This window comes from Vipera ursinii (assembly GCF_947247035.1).
Source record: "Vipera ursinii genome assembly, chromosome: 1".
NCBI classification, from domain to species: domain Eukaryota; kingdom Metazoa; phylum Chordata; class Lepidosauria; order Squamata; family Viperidae; genus Vipera; species Vipera ursinii.
In genome coordinates, this window is record NC_139512.1 from 138165839 (window position 1) to 138184562 (window position 18724).

Sequence of the window (18724 nt, forward strand, 5' to 3'; positions counted from 1 at the left end):
TGATTACATGGAGAAATAAATTACACTGACGGTAAGTTGAGTTGCACACTGTTTTTAGATTAAATTTACTTAGTGTATCTGCCATTTCTGCCTCTAGAATCTTTTAGTTTCAGTTACTGTATTATTTATGTTTAATTGTTTAATTCCTTAATATTCCGTTTTGTCTGTTCTTTCCTTTCTCCTGCATCTCAATTGCTTTTGATTATATTCCTGTCAAAAGTTTTTTCCAGAAGCTATATATGACCTGAATGTCTCGTGGCTGTTCTTGCATATGACACTAAATAAATGCTTTGTCAGTTGTGGAATGCCTGAAGCTGTCATTAAAGAGTTTTTACATCTAAATTGTGTATTTGTGTCCTTTTGAACTGAGCTATACCTTGGATTGAGAAACAGCCATTAATTTGGCTCTGTTATGAAAGCTATGAATGAAATAAGATCCGTCTGACAGATGCAGGTTGAGAACGGGCATATAACTTTTGCTAAGGTTTATTTCTAAATCCAAATTTATTATATTTATTCTATTTTAAATTAATTGCTTCTTAATTACTTACTCATCAGGGTGGCTTCTAATGACAAGCCAAACATTAAATGGGCAGGGCAACCAGATAAAGGTTACTAGTACAAATTTTCTTTTATGCAGAAATTTAATGTCCTAATTGAATTGCTGGCTTCCAGGCTACACTTTTCATGCAGATAAAAAGAGGGGCTCCTTTTCAAGGTGTGCCTCTCTAGATCATTTCCCCATTGCATTCTTCAATTAATTTTTCATTAGCCAAACCCTCAGTTTGAATTCTTCAGTCTTTCTCCTAGGGTGACACTTATTTTGTGTTGAATTTCTGAAAGGTCTCAATTACATTGCAGTTCAGAGAGATTGAATGAGTTCTTCTGACTTTCATATGAATAACAGGAATTCTATCTTATTATATCTTCTTCTCACTGAATCAAGATTTTTTTGAAAGTATAATTAAATATTTTTATATTTATTTAATATAAAATATTAAATCGTAATATTTAGATAAAAGTAAAGGTTCCCCCGCACATGCGTGCTAGTCGTTTCTGACTCTAGGGGATGGTGCTCATCTCCGTTTCAAAGCCGAAGAGCCAGCGTTTGTCCGAGGAAATCTCCGTGGTCATGTGGCCGGCATGACTAGACGCCAAAGGCGCACGGAACGCTGTTACCTTCCCACCAGAGTGGTCCCTATTTTTCTACTTGCATTTTTACTTGCTTTCGAACTGCTAGGTTGGCAGAAGCTGGGACGAGTAACAGGCGCTCATTCTGTTACGCGGCACTCGGGATTCGACCCGCCAAACTGCCGACCTTTCCACCAGAGTGGTCCCTATTTTTCTACTTGCATTTTTACTTGCTTTCGAACTGCTAGGTTGGCAGAAGCTGGGACGAGTAACAGGCGCTCATTCTGTTACGCGGCACTCGGGATTCGACCCGCCAAACTGCCGACCTTCTGATCGACAAGCTCAGCGTCCTAACCCACTGAGCCACCACGTCCTTTCTAATATTTAGATACTATGATTTAAATAAAATTTTCCTGTCTTTTAAAGGGCAAGTTGTTATCTATCTATCTATCTATCTATCTATCTATCTATCTATCTATCTATCTATCTATCTATCTATCTTTTAAAAATATGTTATAAACTATAACCCATGCAGAGCTAGGAAGCAAAGTGATTAAAGTCCGTCTATCCTTATTGTATAGAATTGGGATGAAGTACTTACTAAAATACATTTCTTGGCATAAAATTATTCCAGGTTGGCTATTCCTACTTAGCTATGTAAGTAAAGTGTGCTTTATTATATCAATATTTTTGGATTTTGTGGCTAACTTTTGTATCTTTTAAATACATAAGCTGTGTTGGTTACATATTTTAATTTAATTTAACACTCCTTGTGTTACTCTAGGTCATGGGTGTTAAACTGCTGGCCTGCGGGCCGGATTTGTCATCTGGAAGCCACGCCAACCCCATTGCCAGCAATGGCAAAACTGTCCCGATACATTGTGCGACATCACATGACATGTTTCCATGGCCAAAGTGAGACTAGAATTTATGGTTTCTTGTTTTCTAGCCTGGGGCTTTAGTCACTACCCCAGACTCATTTTGATGTGGTAACCACCACAATTTGATATCAATTTTTGGAGGGGTGGCTTGCCTTGCAGCCTCAGTCTGTGCTCTTAGTCTAGATCAGAGGTCTCCAACCTTTGGGGCACCAGGGACCGGTTCCATGAAAGGAGGTTTTTTCACAGACCAGAGGTGCATGGTTTTTTTTTTTTTGCTGCCTGCATCTTACAGATAGGATTTTGCTTGTTTGTGTGGACTGGTTGCTGGCATACCGTGGCCCAGTACTGGTCCGCAGACTTGGGTTGGGGACCCCTGGTCTAGATGGTTCTTTCATGGCTCTTAGTTGGGATTATTGAAATAGTTTGATTTGGCTGTACTTCCTTTACAGTCTGATAGCTGCTTGATGACTCACCCGAGGCTACCAAACCTTGGCGTGGACAGAGGCATGGAGAAGAATAAAGAACTCTTGAGCTACTCAGTGCCTTTTTCTGATGTTCATTAATACTGCTATAGAAAAAGAAAGCAGCACTGGGGTTTCACAGCACAAGGTGGCAGCATAAAATGTTGCTCTTCCTGAAGAGATATAAGAAAAAAAGCAGAGCAAACCAAATTTAAGCATGTCTACAGAACTTGCTAAAATTTATGGTTATCTTCTCCAGAGCGTGATTTCCCCCCCCCTCTTGTGACATTCAGTTATCAGCAGTGCCTCTTGGACCATAGCAGGCTGCCTAGAGAGAGCAACAGTGCTCTGACACTTGAAAGGACTAAGAAATACATTGTTTCAAAGTATCCACGCAACATAACCCCTTCCTTACCTTCCTTCCTTACTCTTCCTTATTTGTTCATTCATTCCTTTTCACCCTTCTGGTTGTGCCAGCCCCTCCCCCAAATGGTAAGAGTATCGGTATGTTGCTCACTTAGAATGTAGATAAAGGTTTTGCTCAGAAAGAATTGTCCTTTGCAGTGTTAGAAGTTAGAAACTTCTGATGTGTCCCCCTCCCCTTTTAGCCAGATTAAGCTGATAAGGGAAATCTTTTATGTCAATGGCCCCCAACTTTTTGGTGCACCAAAGACCAGTTCCATGAAGAAACATTTTTCCATGGACTGGAGGGGGCGTGGTTTTGCATGCTGCCTGCATCCCGCGGATGGGGCTTCACTTGTTTGAGTGTACCAGTTGCTGGCATACTGCAGACGAGTGCCAGTTTAGACACCAGGGATTGGAGATCCCTGTTTTACGTCAATACTTCAATTTGATATCCTCATAACATATAAGGAGGAATATAGATACTGTAACTGTGGACTTATCACATCTCGGGCATCCAACAGGCACCTCGGGATCAAAGCCCAGGACAGGAGCACATCAATCTGGACATCTAAATATCAAAGCTCGTTGAAGTTATATATAGCTCTACTGGTAGACCTCTAATGATGTAGGCTGCCTTCAACCATTGTATGTGATTGAATGAATAACCTACTCTACATCCAGCAGCTGCCATTTGCGTTTATTCATGACCCACGAAATCAGGCCAAGAAAATTCTTATAATGGCAGATTTCACATCTGAAGTTGTTATTACATTTTATTCTCAGTGAAACAGTGCTGACTATGGGTGGTGTGATTAGTCCAATGGACTTTCCAGACTTTTGTGCTGCTTTTCTATACAGTTGCATTTTATTAATTCTCTTGATTGCTCCCTGCAACTGCTTTGTGAGATTGCTGTGCTTCATTAAGGCCTATAATCCTCTTCTGCTTCTAAGTCTACTATGGAAGAGGAGAAGAAATGTTTGAATATCCAGGTGAGACACTTTTATAATTGGGCCTGAAAGATTAAGCTCCCACCCAACGGAGCAGCAAATAAAGACAACTGAAGTAAATACTGTAGGCTAATCAGAATATGTGTGACTCACATTGTTAGATATATACAGTTACTGTATATATTTTTCATTTTAAAATATATTATTTTTAAAATTTATTATATTGCTCCTTGTAAATACTATTTGTTCCCAACTAGATTATGTGGCTCTCTTCTGTAAGACCAAAAAATACTGCATACTGCATACTAGCTCTACTTATTTATGTAGGTGATGACCAGGCTGAGCCCGAGGGAGGGGTCAAAAGCATCAACAGTCCTGAGTCCTTGAGTGCCCACCTTGAATTCTTAAATTCCTTTCATTTCCCTTGACCACTAGTAGTTTAGATTTAGATTTAGATTTTATTAGATTTATATACCGCCCTTTTCCCGTAGGACTCAGGGCGGTTTACAAGGTGTTTAAAACATCAATACAATACAAAAATTAAGAAACAATTAAAAATGATTAAATTCGATCCTTAAAGTAAAAATATAAAAACCCCAATTAAAAACTCTCAGCCTGACCAGAAAGCTCAAAGAGCCAGGTCTTTAGGTCCCAGCGAAATGAACAAAGGTTGGGGGCAGTCCTAAGCTCCACGGGCAGCTGGTTCCAAAGGGCAGGTGCACCCACAGAGAAGGCCCTCCCCCTGGGTGTTATCCGTCGGCAGTCTTTTACTGGCGGCACCCTGAGAAGGCCCTCCCTGTGGGAGCGCACAGGACGAAGGGAACTTGATGCCAGCAGCAGGTGTTCCCTCAAATATCCCATAGAGAGCTTAAGCTTGCAATAAATCTCGTAGAGAGCTTAAGCTTGCAATAAATCTTTATACTCATTTGAACTGCCTGAATCTCCTGATTTCCCAGACACTTGACATTAATGTATTGAAAAAATGTACATTGCCACCCCATTTGGACAATTGTGACTTGAGCAGTTTACAATTAAGTATCAATTGTGTCAATTCATAATTAAGTATCAATTGTACTCGATACAATTTGTTTTTGATATGCTGCATCATTGATACATACGTGCCAATATTTCAAAGCTGGGAAAGAACTCTGAGAAACATTTTCCCCCCAGGATATTCACTGAGAACATTTTAAAATTTTTAAAGTATTCTGGAAGGAAGGAAAGAAAAAAAATTCCCTGCGGATTTTATTCTGCTAGTCCTTGCTGACCATAGGGAGCAGCCCTCATGGGAATATTCTGGACTGAGCTAAAAAAAAAGTTTACTGGATATTTATGTAACTGTAAACATATTTTCTTTGCAGTGAATTCCCTTCTTAGCTTGCTATACAGCAGAAAGAAATTTTATTCATTGTATTCATTTCAGTGAGTATCCCTTTTAAAAGCTGGAACCTACTATTTGCTATCTCTCTGGTAGTATCATCTATCTTTATTCTCTTATGTTTTTTTTCCTCCCTTTCCAAATTCTGTCTTAATATAGACTCATTTTTTGCTCCTTGAAATGTGAGCTATGATGCACCTTAATGTAACTAGAACTAAAACTAAAGCAAGAGATCCTGGGGAAATGAAATCTGGTTTAACCCCAAATTCACAATTAGCAAGTGCTCCTTATTCATCAACACTGCCCATCTTAGCCATTATGGAAGTAAGGTAATGGAACTTCTTTTTATCGATTCTGTGGGTAATTGAAGAAAAGTGTAATTGCTATCCTAAATTTAATCTTGTAGCATTCATCTGTTACCAGCCTTCTGTTCCAATGACTTCCTGGAAGCATTGGAGTGAACTTTTCAGCTAATTTCCAAACTCACTATCTTCCAAACATGTTACCCCCAGGTACCTTCAATCTACAGATATTATAAATATATATGGAGATTTTTTTTCTTAACTTAGTAGGTTTGGACAGATGGCTGGTGAATAAAACCTTGCAATTTAGTGCAGATTACAGACAGTATTGATTTGAAAGAATATTTGATAATATTTTAAATGTTTTATTTCTTTACTGGATGAAATCCATTCATGAAAATGGGATATATTTATGTTGGATAGATAGTATTTATTTCAAGAACAGAATACAAGCTTTTATATTATCTACATCAGATAATATAAAATGAAATGCTTAGAACAAAAAGTAAGAGCCCAATATTCCACAAATGTATTATAGTTACAATACCAATGCAAATGTATTTTAAGCAGAGAATCGTCTGAGTTAATCACTGGGGTTTTTTTGCCCACAGCAAAAAATGAACAATGCTGTAAACCAGATATTTTTCTTCCCAATGAATCTGTAACTCTTAAACCAAACAGTGACTCAATACATGTGAAGTGAGCATTTTATAATACAGTTTAGCCACGTGTGGGGGTCTGTTTTTGCATCAATAATAGGTTCACTGATCATTGTAGACTTTGCCCACAAAATTGACATTGGAAACCTGTGACATAATCACGGAAGGTTTCTTTCTTTGTACAAGTAGCTGAGGATTAATTTTATAGAGCTGTGTTATTATATGTGAACTCTTAAACTTGTGCTCCTTCACTAGTGTAATTGTTTGCTTTTCAATTTATGCCGAATCCAGAGGTCAGAGAATCAGATTTTTATTTTTTAACCCTACATATTATTGATTCAACTTTTAGTTTTCATTTGGCTTCCGTTTCTCATTCTCTTTGGGGGGATTATTTTGTGACTTAGAAATTGAATTAGTACTGGTGAATACAAACTAACACCTGATGTTCCCTGAATAAAAACCAGGATATGTTGCTTATTGACCATATATTTTTCTCTATCACTAATTGACAAAGGCAGATATTATACTAAGGGATACTATTTTAGGGATCTGAAAGAAATTAGTGGATTCTTTAAATGTAGCCTAGTAAAATAACGATATCATTTATAGCTAACAATAAAATAAAATAAAATAAAATAATAAAATAAAATAAAATAAAAGCACTGAAAACTGCTATATGCATACATGGCTGCCATTCTCTTTTTACAGTATTGTCTGCTGTTCAGCAGCAGAGCTCATCCATCTCCAGCTCTTCATTATCTGGTTAGTGGTGAATTAGTGTTAATTCATTTAGGAGCATTTGAAAGGGATTGTCAGCTTCTTTTAAGACCATTTGGGAAGTGTTCTCAGGTGGCCAAATTTACTAGTGCTTAATTTAGCTTAAGTTCAACACCCAGCACATTTTACAGGGTTGAAGTTGAACCATTTTCTTCCTGTTAGCCAGTGTTTATTTATCAAAGGGGGAGCTGGAAATTTAGCCAAGAGAAGCTATTTCACTTCTTTGGTGCTTGAATGGTGCTTTAGCTGTGAGCTGACCAAAGGAGTAATGAGTGGGAAAATGCTACCAATTAAGAACAGGGTCATCTCATGGTGGACACTTTTCTGCAAAGTGAGGATATTAAGCTTGTTAACTTCATAATTGCATCTCATGGCTAGTTATGATGTGTTGGGACATCCCAAGTGTTTTGCTTACTCTTCACAAATCCGTACTCTTATATAGAGGTAGAAAGAATAAAGCGCTTGGAGCCCCAACCTTGTTTCAAATTGTATTAGTCAATATATGACTCTCTACTAATCTATCTATCTATCTATCTATCTATCTATCTATCTATCTATCTATCTATCTACTATCTATCTATCTATCTATCTATCTATCTATCTATCTATCTATCAAGGGTATGACTGACTGATGAGAACAAAATAAGTTCGAAATGGCCATATCAGCCTCCCAAATTTTTTATTAGCAATTTGAATAATGTACATATTATAATTTACATATGTACACATACATATACATATACATACATACATACACATACACACACACACACACACTTCTCTTTTCCCCTTACTCAAAAACAAGATCCTCCATTTTAAAAGATATTCAGTAAAGATTTCTTAATGGGTAATACATTAAAGAGATAAAACTGTTTTTATATCTTTATATGTTTTATCTTCTGGATGATTGAGGACAAATTTTATAAATTTTAATGAATAAAACAAGTATATTGTGAGGTTTATCAAAGGACAGGGTGTACATGGCATATTTTCTGATAATATCAGAATAACTAGATAGAGTTTATTGGGCTGATATAAAAAAAGAAAAAACACACAAATTTGGATTTGGATTTATTCAGAAATTCTTTTTATTCTAATTTTTCTTATATTTTGGAGTTTTGTTGAAGGGCATCCAAGATATTAAAAATGTTCCTCTTTATTATTTTGATTCTGAATATTGTCCAGCAAGCTGTGCATCCATTTCACTTTATTTTGCTCTTTCTTATCCATTTTCTTTTTATTTCCAGTCCATATTTTGCTATGATAAAACACATGAAAAATATAACAGCAAACCTAATGTTAGGGTACATATACTTCAGTCAATACTGTGTAGCACATCAGTAAAGCTGTGTACAGAAACATGGCACAGAAGTAATAGAAAAGAAGTGACATTAAGGAAAAGAAGTGAAATTCTCATTTCTCTTGGTGTCTATCCTGGTGGAATAAACAGAAGAAACAACAAAGAATACAATGGGGAAATACTGTCATCTCCAACAACACAATGTTATTTTCAGCACCCAACAAAGTCACCCTGGAATTTGGCACCTACATGTAGCAAATAGTGAAGATTGAGGCAGGCAGCAAAAGAGAAATATCATGTAGGGTGGCACCAGCAACTTGCTAAAGTTTCTGCTCTGAAATTAGCAATTTCTCCACAGAACCTAGTTCTTGGAAGGAGTGAGAAGTAGGGATAGGGATTAGGAAGCATGAGAAATTCACCAGTCCTTTGTAGCACACTCTTAGCCAATCTTTTTTTTTAACAAAAAAAGGTTGCACAATAGTTTCAAAATGTGTATCTTCACTGTTCTGTTGTTTTTGTCATGGAATGGAGAGCTGTGAAACAGAAATAAGTACTCAGTCATTAAAAAGACTAGATTGCAAATAGTTTTGTGTACTATCACCAACAAACAAGTTTAGCATTAAATGTTGAATGTATTGTTGCCATAATTATCCCCACATTCTTTTTTCAGTTTAACTTTTGTCACTGCCCAAAACCAATTAAGATTTCATCAAGCCACCCAAACGTTCACCTCTAATTGCATGGCAGTCCAAAATATCTGATTCTAATGCATGTATTAATCAGAAATCCTCAAGCAAAGGATGATTTTTCTTCCAATGCATAAAATACCTATATTGCTAAAATATTTTGGCTGCCCTCTAAAGCAGAGGTGTCACCAATTGCTGTTTTCCATATGACATAGAAAAGCATGTCTTGCTTATAAGAAAGTAACTGTGTTCTGCCCATTTTTATACAATGCAGATTTGTTATTCAACATCCTGACAGTTTAGCTGATAAGCAGGAAATTAAATGATAGAAAGTAACTTACGTTGAGGACATCTATAGGAACACAAGAAACAATTTAGTAGAAATCCAGAAATAGGATGGCAATGTTTGTGTTTGATTCATTTCTAAGACAAGAGCATTTCTGATCTCTCAGCAACTATATCCAATTCATTTGTTGTTAAAAGTTGCAAAAGTATTGGGATATCATATATGAGAGCAATAAATACCACTGAATATAGTCGTATATGATTCGTTGGATGATGGATACACATCTGAATATCATTTTCATGCATTCAAAGCACTTCAGATCCTTGCTACAGTGGCCTGCTCTCATGTATTTTTAAATAGCTACTTTATCAATATAAATTGATTTAAAGGGGGAAAAGTTAAATAAATAACACCACCCTAGAAGTTAAATCCATAAATATGTTTCTGTACATCTTAAACAGGGAAAGAGCCAACTTAGTTACATCAGTTCTTATAACTAGGCACCTACTGTCACCTGATTTTATTTTTTCCAACCCAACGTAACGTTGGAAAGAAATTATGTATTTATGAGCATGAGACTAATCTGTCTGTCCAACAGCAGGGCAAATTTCTGAAATCTTGACAGTATGGTGTCAGCGTTGGTGTGTGGGAGAAGCCACAAAGAAAGGTTGGATTTGAAAAGGGCCTGGAATTGGACAAGAGCTCTGGAGGGGGGAAAAAAATCCAGGCCTCCTCCACACACCCCATGCAATAAAATGGGAGAGGTAGTCATGTGACCCAGTATGGCTCTATTATTAAAGGGCCAGAAGAAATTTCAGAAGCCAGTTCTCTGCATGCTTTTCTTATTTTGGTTAATATATGATTCTTAACATGCTATGTAGGGAAATAAAGATATAGGTTTGTCACAACAATGCAATCTTCAGTTCAATAGCATCTTTGCAGAGTAAAGTAATGTTTACAGGATCTGTCTTTTATATCCTGTCATTCTCTCTCTTTTTTTTCTTCCAAAGAATATCTTATTTCAGACTTTTGCCTGTGTAGAAATTTATTTATACCAGGAACATGTACCTACCAATTTGGGATTAGTCACAAGATGTTCCACTTTATTTATTCTATTATTACATTTATGCACCATCAAATCTGATGGATTCACAGCAGCTTTGTTCCAACAAAGAGCCTTGGTGGAGCAGTGGGCTGATGCCTCCTTAAGTAACACCAGCTGCCTGCAATTAGTGCAGGTTCGAGGCCCACCAGGCTCAAGGTTGACTCAGTCTTCCATCCTTCCAAGGTAGGTAAAATGAGGACCCAGATTGTTGGGGGCAATTAAGCTGACTTTGTAATAATGCCGCTTGGGGTGTGTGTGTGTGAAAGCCCTAATAAGCAGGCATATACATAGAATGAAGGCTACTGCTAAGCTTGTAAGCCGCCCTGAGTCTTCGGAGAAGGGCGGGATATAAATGTAATAAAAATAAATAAATAAATAAATTCCATAACAGGAATTTTTAATATTTAATGACTTTTTTATCCCTTTCCTCACATAGCTGCTTTCTTCTCCTTCCTAATCTGATCCTAACAGTGGTCCAAGGCATAAAAGGAAAAAGGTGAATATGTCCAGCATTTGTTTTGCTGGAGGATGGTTATAGCCAATAGTTATAGGTTATAGTTGAAACCCTACTCAATAGGTTAAATGAAAATTTCTATTAAATACTGTACAGGTAGTCCTTACATCGTGACTGCTCTATCTCCTCCATTTTCTATCTCATGACCATTGTTTTGTCCCACCCTATTTTCAACTACCAGCTCAAGTTCATACTCCTAATGAAGAAGACTGTAGCACTCTACAGCTTAGACTGCAGTATATACATTAGCCTGAGGAGTGCTGGTAGTTCAATATTGTAAACATAATCTTTTAAGCTTTTTCAATAGTATATTAAATTTGAATTGTGAGCAATTTTGGACTAGAGGCAATCCTCATTTAGCAGCTGCTTCATTTAGCAATTGTTCACAGTAATGACAATTTTGAAAAAGTAACTTTTAAACCAATCCTTGCATTGATGACTTTCACAAGTCTTTAAAGCAAAAGACAGCTGAAGATCATACACATAGTTGTGGTTTCATTGTTGCTCATCCCTATTTTGGTAGTTAAATGAGGATTATTTGTATATCTAAATTAATGTATATATCCCAGCAGCAAAAAACTACAGAAATCTAGATCTATCAGTTTATAAGGTTACTGAAAATGCCAACAAAAGATATGAATAGGATATGCTCAGGTATAATAGTCACAATCTAATGATAATATTGAAACATTATATTGAAAAAGACTTTGTCATTGTGTTTAGTCACAGTGAATCTTAATTCACAGATTCTCTGTGAGATTAGGCTGATCAGGCTGATCCATTCTGCACATGGGACCTCAAGTGAGGTTTCATTTATGTCCAAAGCTCCACTCTTTTTCTCTTTTTCTTTGAGAAATGAGTATAAAGAAAGCTCTTTAAGATTACCTCTGATACGCTAGCCTATCTGGATAGATGAGTGCTTGATTTGATAGCTCACCATCTTTATGGTTTGTCATATTTGCGCTATACAAATTTATATATGCATCTCCACAGATGTATACTAAAAATGCACTGTACAATATAGTGAAAAACATCCAAAAGTATATATTTAGCCAAAATTGAAATTTTACTAAGCCAAAGAAGTGGCAACCATAGAGCTAAAAAAGGATTTTTTGCAAGCTTCTTTCAGAAATCTTTAAAAAATAATTTCCAGGAGAGGTTTATGAGAGAGCAAGCTATTTTGGATATTTAAATGATAAATAAAGGTAATGGTTTCCCCTATCCAGTCATGTCTGACTCTAAGGGGTGGTGCTCATCTCCGTTTCTTAGCTGAGGGAGCCAATGTTGTCTGAAGACATTTCTGCCATCATGTAGCCAGCATGACGTCACACCACAGTGAAGAGCATGTGGTGAAAGATAGAACCCTATTTATAATAATAATAATAATAATAATAATAATAATAATAATAATAATAATAATAATAATAATAATAATAAAAAGTTGGAAGGGACCTTGGAGGTCATCTAGTCCAACCCCCTGCTCAGGCAGGAAACCCTATACCATTTCAGACAAATGGCTGTCCAGTCTCTTCTTAAAAACCTCCAGTGTTGGAGCATTAACCACTTCTGGAGGCAGGTTGTTCCACTGGTTAATTGTTCTAACTGTCAGGAAGTTTCTCCTTAGTTCTAGGTTGCTTCTCTCCTTGACTAGTTTCCATCCGTTGCTTCTTGTCCTGCCTTCAGGGGCTTTGGAGAATAGCTTGACTCCCTCTTCTTTGTGGCAACCCCTGAGATATTGGAACACTGCTATCATGTCACCCCTCACCCTTCTCTTCGTTAAACTACACATACCCAATTCCAGCAACCGTTCCCTATATGTTTTAGCCTCCAGTCCCCCAATCATCTTTGTTGCTCTTCTCTGTACCCTTTCTAGAGTCTCAACATCTTTTTTGCATTGTGATGACCAAAACTGGATGCAGTATTCCAGGTGTGGCCTTACCAAAGCATTGTAAAGTGGTATTAGTACTTCACTTGATCTTGATTCTATCCCTCTGTTAATGCAGCCTAGCACTGTGTTGGCTTTTTTGGCAGCTGCAGCACACTGCTGGCTCATATTGAAGTGATTGTCTACTACGACTCCAAGATCCCTCTCACAGTTACTACTATTGACCAAGGTACCACCTATACTATACCTGTGCATTTGATTTTTCCTGCCTAAATGTAGAACCTTACTTTTTTCACCATTGAATTTCATTTTGTTAGATAGCGCCCAGTGTTCGAGTTTGTCCAGATCCTCCTTTCTTTCCAACAAAGTGGTACCTATTTATCTCTTTGCATTTCATGCTTTTGAACTGTGAGGTGAGCAGGAGCTGAGGCAAGTAACGGGAGCTCGCCCCATCGCACAGGGCTGGGGTCCCAAATTTGGGATGTCAGCTCTTCAACTGACAAGCTCAGAGTCTTTAACCGCTGAGCCATCGCACCTGTCAAATTTAAATAAATTGAGTAAATCAGTTAAGTATTTGATTATTCTATAGAGTTTCGTCTGACTTTTTTTTTGCTAATGATTTTATTAACATCTAAAAAAACACAACCAACATTTTTGTACTTGGCTGGTTTATTAGCAGTTTTTTCTCTTTCGTAAAGAAGCCTGCCCTGTCTGACAGCTTTGATTTTACAACCTAGCAAGGGCGTTTGCCTTCATGTTTATTTCCAAAGCACATTATCTGCATCTTGCAAACAACCTAGACATGTTCAAAACACAATAGACTTTCTATAAAAGAATGATTACTGTGCTAGAAAGTTCATTATCCCCCAGGAACACATTTAGAAATCCCTTTTTACCAAAACTCAGAAACAAATTAAACTAAAAATGTCAAAAATTGAATTGGCAATCACTCAGCAATATAAACAAGCGCATAGATCTTGGTTTGCTTTCTTCCTCAGGAGGTCTATATTGTGCAGTCAAAAGGCTGACTGCAAGTGAATGCAACAATATCTATCTGCTTGTGTGGCTTTGAAAAGTATTCACACTCCTTTTTATGCATCAGGGAAATGACATACCAGCTGTGTGTTTTACAATTGTTTCCACTTCTATTGGACCCCTTTTTGATTGGAAATAAAAGCAGGGGAAAGCAAAGCAAGCACAAGTTGTCTCTAGAAAAGACACATCTTCCTTGTTTTGAGAGCCTGAGGGTTGATTTTTTTTAAAAAAAATCTAAGTTAACTGAAAAGAATGTAGACAAGATATATAGGGTAGCATAGAAAGTTGGATATCACCTGAACAAATGGACTTTTATTAAGTAAAAGGGGTTTTAAACAGATTCACTTATTTTTACAAATGATTTATATCTCATAAGTACTAGCCTACTCTAACATTGTTCCTATTCACATTTCCCCAATGGGGAGCTAATCCTGGGCTTGGACTGAGACGCCCTCAAACCTGTTGGTTCCTCCTACATCCTTTTTCCTGAGGTCCCTCTTCCTGCTACAATATAATCTGGCAGGAGTGTTGCCAATATTTGATTGGCTGTTCCATCACCCAAAAAGGGACATGGTGGCTCAGTGGGTTAGGACACTGAGCTTGTCGATCAGAAGGTCGGCAGTTTGGTGGGTCAAATCCCGAGTGTCACGTAGCAGAGTGAGTGCCTGTTACTCGTCCCAGCTTCTGCCAACCTAGCAGTTCAAAAGCACATAAAAATGCAAGTAGAAAAATAGGGACCACTACGGTGGGAAGGTAACAGCATTCCGTGCACCTTTGGCATCTAGTCATGCCGGCCATATGACCACGGAAACGTCCTCGGACAAACGCTGGCTCTTCAGCTCTGAAACGGAGATGAGCACCGGCCCCTAGAGTTGGAAACGACTAGCACGCATGTGCGAGGGAACCTTTACCTTTACCTTTACCTCCATCACCCAACCATTGTACAATGAAGTCATATACTTCAATAAAGTTATATTTCACTGGAAGATAACCGATAAATAATGAATAAAAATGGCTTTTTCTTAGACTAGTGGATCTTAATGTGTGTGTGTGTGTGTGTGTGTGTGTGTGTGTGTGTGTGTAATTACCAAGGGAGCAATGGAGCATTTTGTAATTGTTTGTGTATCAAGATTAAGATTACTGCTGCCGAGATGCTTGTGCAAAACAAATGAATCTGGACTTTTTGGGGTGGGTGGGTGGTGGTGGGGGTTAGGGATAATGACATTGTTAGAGTCCAGAAAAGGGGGTAATTGGGTGAAACAGTTTAAAAAATCACTGTCTTAAACTGTTTGCCCATCATATATACTATCAATCTGTCACGCCTGGTGCCCTCCAGACATCTGAGGATTTCATATGCATGGTGGTAACTCTGGAAATCATAGCTCCAACACTAGAAGGAGCCTGATTATTTATAGAGGTTATTATTTCTTGGATTTATATTCTTGTCCTGGAGCTCAAGGCAACAGTAGTGTGTGTTGTGTCTTCATTATTTATTCATAACAACTCTGTGAGTGAGTGTCTTAGTAAGGAGTTAAGGCTATATCCAGTATCCTACCCAATGTAGCTGAATTTACTGGTTAAGGCCATACATGTTAATAAATGGGAAGATCTTAAAAGAGGAAGAATGGAAAAACAACAACAATGGAGACAGAGAAGTACATAATCTTATTATCTTGCCTGATAACCTTTGTTAGCATTAGATAAAAATTGTAAATGTTTAAAAATAAGTAGTCCTGTTGATTTCAATATTAACAAGTGAAGTGTCTCCAGTAAGAATAAGAACAAAGAATAATCAGTAGGGCTCTGGTGACTCATATCTTCCTCTGAAAATTTCTACCGTAATTTGTACTTAGATAGACATTACTATGGTGAGATAGATTACAATGTTAATATATAGTAAGAGGTTATTCTTGCTGATCCCTTGTGGATTTTAAAGTCACTTCACTATCCCATGGTGACCTTCATTTAATGCTGCTGAGTCCAAAGTTATTCATTGTATTATACCCTTCCTCTTTGTGGGGCAGGGAGTTTGGACAGATGCATCATACAATTGTCAGTCTTATAAAAAAGTTTAACTAAAGAAGGGGCTGCACTGGGTATGAGTTGAGAATAGGCCTGGTGACTATTTCTTCTGTTTCACTGCCAGGCAATCCTCCCATATCTGCAGCCACCATCCTGACCCAAAGACTTCCCATGTCATCAAAATTCTGCTCTGCTAAAAGGCCTTGACTCTTACTAGAACATTTAAAGAAACCCTTGAAGAAGTCACAACAACAAAGAATAACCAAGGATGGAGAAGAAATTCTAGAACAGACTTGCCTCCTGATTCCTAGATAGTATGTATGCCAGTAGCAGTGGTGGGATTCAAATATGTGAACAACTGGTTCTCTGTGTGGATGCCACTTCTGGAAGTCCATTCTGGGCCTGGGCAACAAAAAATTAGCTACTGGTTCTGCTGAAGTGGTGCGAACTGGCTGAATCCCACCACTGGACGGTAGTAGTAGTAGTAGTAGTAGTAGTAGTAATATTCAAAAGCAATTGATAATTTTTGCTCTGCTTTCTAGCTCTAGGAGATGGACTGTTTTAAAAGACCATCCAGAAATTAAAGATGCTTCTCAGCCAGTATTGTGTTATTTCATTTTTCTATCAGATTAGGAAGTACTTGCAAGATAAATGTATTAAAATATAAAAACTAAAGTAATCTCCTTTGAAGGATCTTGATTTAAAACATTTATATATTTTTTTAGAAAAGTAAAACCCATAGCTGCAGTTACTCATGACTGCTTATGTCTAGAGCCCAAAAGTGAAATTAGTTACCTGTAGCTAACTAGTTAATTGCTATCAAAGGCATGTATAAATAGTTTGTTATTAAAAAGGTTTACTCAGATAACTTAACTCTACTAGATATAGTAGGATTTACTTTTATATAAGAGTAAATACAACTATAGACAATTAATTATAGCTGAATTTTGAGATCTCGGTTGAGAAAAAAAATCTCTAAATAAGACATCTCTTTCCAAGGCAGATCATTTTAATATTTATTTTGTATAAAAACTTTCAACAGTTTTATCACACAAATACAATGCATTCCAATAATCCAGATTGTTTTATTTAATTTATGGCCAGATTGATTGGGAAATTTATGTCTTAACCATTCATGAGAACTCAACCTTCAATTATTTTCTTTTTGATATTCTGTTTTATCTCTTCAACCAACTGTGCAGTTCATGATTTATGCCCAGTGTAGGCATATGTTGTTTAGAAAAAAAATGACACAGTTTATGAAGGTGGAAAAAGAAGGAAATGTTCTCCACTGTACGTATACAATGGAAGTGATCATTATGGACACTATGAAAATTGATTTATGTCTATTTAGAAGCATTAGAATATTAAACAATGAAATTAGCTACTTAACCTTTCTGTTTTACTGTTGGAGTCAAAAGTACTGTAGAGAAAATGTTTATTTTTTTATTTGTTTATTTATTCATTTTGTAAGGCTGCCCATCTCAAATTCAGACTTAAAAATAAAGCTTAAAAACAAGGGGGGAAAAACACAGAGCAAAATTATAAATAACATATATAGAAGCTGAGGAAAAAACCCCCAATATTTAGCAAAAACAGAATATTGGCTCAGCCATACATCTAATGTAAATGTGTAGTATTATAGGTCATGAGGTAGACCCCATTCCTCCTGACCCTCTGTAAGAGCCTAAAGACTTGGCACTTCCAGTTAGCTTAGGGCTCCAATGGTGGAGTATCACGGTAGAGGCAGCTGATCAACTAACAATAGATCCCCCCTCCCCCCTCCAATCTGCTCTCACCCTTCCCGTGTTTTAATTGGCCCGTAGTGTTTAGATTTTGTATTAACTTATTTATGTTTTTAGTTTATGTGGTTTTTATCTTTTATGATTGTAAACTGCCCAGAGTTACCTTGAGGTAAGATGGGCGGCCTATAAATTTTATAAAATAGATGACAGACAGACAGATAGAATGTCTCTCTCTCTCTCTCTCTCTCTCTCTCTCTCTCTCTCTCTCTCTCTCTCTCTCTCTCTCACACACACACACACACACACACACACACACACACACACACACACACAACTCTATTGAATTATCAATCATTCAAAAATATCAAATGATTAATCTCAGAATTTGGACTGAGTATAATGACGTTGTTTTATTCTTTGTCTGAAATTTCAAACTTGGATCAAATACGAAGAAGTTTAACTCAGTTTTGCTGGAGATCCCTCTAACCATAGTTGGCTAGGAGTGGACTGTATTCTTTTTAAAACTGACTTTACTTGATGACAAGATAAAGGAGTTAGTGAGAATGCAGTGAGCCCCCTGTGTGCCATTTCTCATATACTGGAACTCCTGCTAACATATCTTCAAATTCTATTTACTGTGCAGTTGCTCACTGATAGGAAAATGGATGCTCAGCATGTGATTTGGTATTTCCTACAAAGTGCAACAAAGATTTAATTTATTGGTGAGCTTACAGATCTCAGCCTCACATTCACAATGAAGGCGATGTTCTGAAAACAGAAATGATAATTTTGGTTTTGATATAATGGAAAGGTCAGCTAGCAAAATGCCATTTGAAAAACCTCCTTTATTTAAATACATACAGACAACCAATGTCTTTAGTGTATTTCATTGAAACCAAGGGCTTTATAGTAGAAATTCAAGTAAAGTACTTTAGAAATTGTAGGATTCTTATGACTTTCTCTGACTATAACTGCCCAATTTAAATAACTATTATGAAATCTGAAATTACGATAAATCTTGTTTCTTCTTGTGTGTATGTTAATTTCAAAGTAGAAGCTGGGAATTTGCTGGGAAGAATGTCACTGTCGTGAAATACACCAATAAGTAAACTTTTTAGGTGAAAGATGACTCTATTTTCAGAATAGTGAATATGTAAAGCTCATTATAAGAGTCTAATCTAACATTATCTAAATATAGTAAACT

At 36.9% G+C, this 18724-nt stretch overlaps 1 protein-coding gene across 1 annotated transcript in view; it reads right to left on the reverse strand.

The window, feature by feature from the left end:
* VWDE (von Willebrand factor D and EGF domains) overlaps window positions 1-18724 on the reverse strand; it is a gene marked incomplete at its 5' end in the record, with an annotated part of 239537 nt that overhangs the window by 7874 nt on the left and 212939 nt on the right. The window lies entirely within an intron of this gene.